Source organism: Limulus polyphemus, unplaced genomic scaffold (genome assembly GCF_000517525.1).
Source record: "Limulus polyphemus unplaced genomic scaffold, Limulus_polyphemus-2.1.2 Scaffold2756, whole genome shotgun sequence".
NCBI classification, from domain to species: Eukaryota; Metazoa; Arthropoda; class Merostomata; order Xiphosura; family Limulidae; genus Limulus; species Limulus polyphemus.
The window spans coordinates 134201-137128 of record NW_013668366.1 but is presented as its reverse complement, the minus strand read 5'-3'; the positions used below and the strand labels follow the sequence as shown (position 1 = coordinate 137128).

Genomic DNA, 2928 nt, shown 5'->3' with positions numbered 1-2928 from the left:
GGACGGCTAGCGCAGATAGCCCTCGTGTAGCTTTGCGCGAAATTCAAAAACAACAAATAAGCATTATTATTTTGAAGAAACTTGATGCGAAATTATATCATATAAAATCATAAAGCAAGTGATTATTTTTAATCATTTTATAAAACTGAAGCATGAAGTTAAGAGTTATGGTGCGATTATAAAGTTAAATTTGTTTTCTAGTATTTTAAGTAATACTTTTTTATGAAGTTATATTACAGTTTTGTGCAATACTAGGATAAATAATAGATAATGTTTGTATCAGAATTAAAAGCTCGCTCATAATAAAAATGAAAAGGTTTTTCCTTAGCATTTAAATGAGTTAAAGAAATGTCTAATATTCCAGATGGTATGATGATTTGTTTTCTTGACTAATGGAACAACAACCATTTGAAATAGATATTATTGATTGTTTGAATAGCTGTGCTAACAGTTACAAAACATTTCTTTATCATTTTGATATTAATAAGTAAATGTTCTCGCAGCTAAACGAAAAGTCTAGAGAAAATGTAATTATGATTTGTAACTTTTGTGACCAACACCACAGGAAGAAAACTATGTAAAATAAAAGGTTTATGAAATATGAATTCTTGGTGATATATGATGTAAGTAGAAACGATCCAAAGATGATGCAGTATGCACAGTAATTACCTCATAACATAAGATTTTTCGTTTGTTTGTTTTAGAGCATAGCCACAGTGGTCTATCTGCTATGTCCACCATGGGGAATTAAACCCCAGATTTTAGCATTGCAAGAATGAATTTTGTTGAGTTGAATAAAGTTTGGGGTTTCAAGGTTTAAAATTAACAAACTTTTAAGCTCCAAATAAGAAAAAACCAAAAAAAACTTTCAAATATTTTTAATAATATCCATCAGAATTCAGGAAGAGCATTGCAAAGGGCAAATGTAAGAGTCACAATGTCAATGCTATGAGTCTGGAATGCATATTTAAAGAATTTGATATAATTTATTTTATTGGTGCAAATTGTTAGTATGACTCATTCAGTAATTTGAGTCCAGCTGCACTGATTACCAGTTAGTACATTGGTACAGGTACCATGACAAGATTAACATTGCAGCAGTCAAGTAAATCTCAAGATTTAAATAAGAGACACTCTGCACAAGAAAAAGGGAGCTTCTGCTTTAAACTTGAGGTGTTCAACATTAGAATATACTCTGTTCATATACTATTATATATAAACAAATTATAGCAAATTTCCCTCCATCCACTGACAACCAGTCAAAAGAGGGTCGATATCATGAACCTGGGATGGTTTTGGCCACTAACCTATACAGGTGTAGATGCTTTTGGTGTTCATCATAGTTTATTCTGGATTGAGTGCTATTTATCGTATTCTGTAAAGACACATAGATATGAAGTTGAGTTTGGTGGACACTGATGCTGCCATGATTTCATTTGAACCTTGGAATTAGTCATGACTCTGGTTGAAGCTTTCACTCCATTTATATAACAATGATATGATCCTTAATAATGGATATAGGTTTGAGGTCAGCATAAAAGTGTAAATCTATATTGCTATCATCACTGCTTCTCATAGAACAAACATTCTCTCTTACTGAGGATTGAGAAATGGTAGCAGCATCTTAGTAATTGACCTGCTGCCAAAGTTAACAACCAACATGACTGCTGATACAATTAAGCTGCATCGCAGTAAAATATAGCAACATCTATCATTAAGAACTAAGAATCATTGGAGAGGATGAGTCTTTGTTGACGAGGGAATGGCATACCTCCATATATACAAATGAATTACCGTGGTGTTGCATGGAGTCAGTCTAGTGGATTGTCACAACCTGCTCTGGTGGGAAATCAATACATCTCTCTAGTAATGATGATAAGTGGAAATATAGTATACCAATGCTCTATGTTGTCTTGAAACAGGTGAAGTAGTAATGTGTGTTGATGTCTTTCTGTTGCCAAAACAGAAGAATGCATTGACATGCTAGAAGTTACACATTAGTTAGACTTGCTATAAGGTTATTGGTAAGATGAACTGAACTATGAAAGTAGGTCTAAACAATTGAGATATTATGCACACATTTTATACCATGACCATTTGGTCTGTATAATGTATCTGCCCTGTGTGAGAATTTAGTGGAGACTGCTCTAAGAGGGTTACAATAGATGAAAAATGTCATCTATGCAGATAGCATACTGGTATTTGGCTGAACATGTATCAATCTTCTGCCTAGAATTTGTGGAAGGTGTTTGAGCAGGTAAAAGAGACAACAGGCTTGAAATAATGCCAGTAATATGTGTATTTATTCAGACACATGTGAAGTTACTCTGTCAAGCAGTAAGAAAGGGGCAGAATATTGATAGTTTAAACAGTGTAACAAATTTGTTATTATATATTTATTTTAATATCGACATTGTTTAGATTAAGATTGTATTTTAAAATATGCATAGCTTGTAGTATTGCGAAACTTCTGCCTATTCTCTAAAGTTGTGGAAGATTCTCGAGAGTAAGAATCAACAATATATGTGTGTACCTAAACACTAAAATTTGTATTGTTACATAAAACTGAAATTTCTAGAAAGCCTCTTCATACGCCTATAAATATAATCAAAGCACCACACCAAAGAGAGTATTTATTACTAGTTTACTATAGTCAGTATGCTATAAACTTTGGAAACTATAACTGTGATTATTATAACCCTTATCAATTGGAAAACTTCAGATATTTGACCAGGAACCTTTACAAAGTTCAAACATTACAAATTATTTAACTTCTGTGGATTCTTATTGGACATTAGTATTTTTATGAAAACATTAACTAATGTCATCGGTGGAAAAATCAGCACGTGATCAGTAAAGGAGAAAGCTAGCTAGCTTCCCGTTAAGCAAATCGTACCTACATCAACTCGTAATCAACTCACTCATCGT

At 32.7% G+C, this 2928-nt stretch overlaps 1 protein-coding gene across 1 annotated transcript in view; it reads left to right on the top strand.

The window, feature by feature from the left end:
• The window catches only part of LOC111087854, a 40170-nt gene that overhangs the window by 10293 nt on the left and 26949 nt on the right, over window positions 1–2928 (top strand). The window lies entirely within an intron of this gene.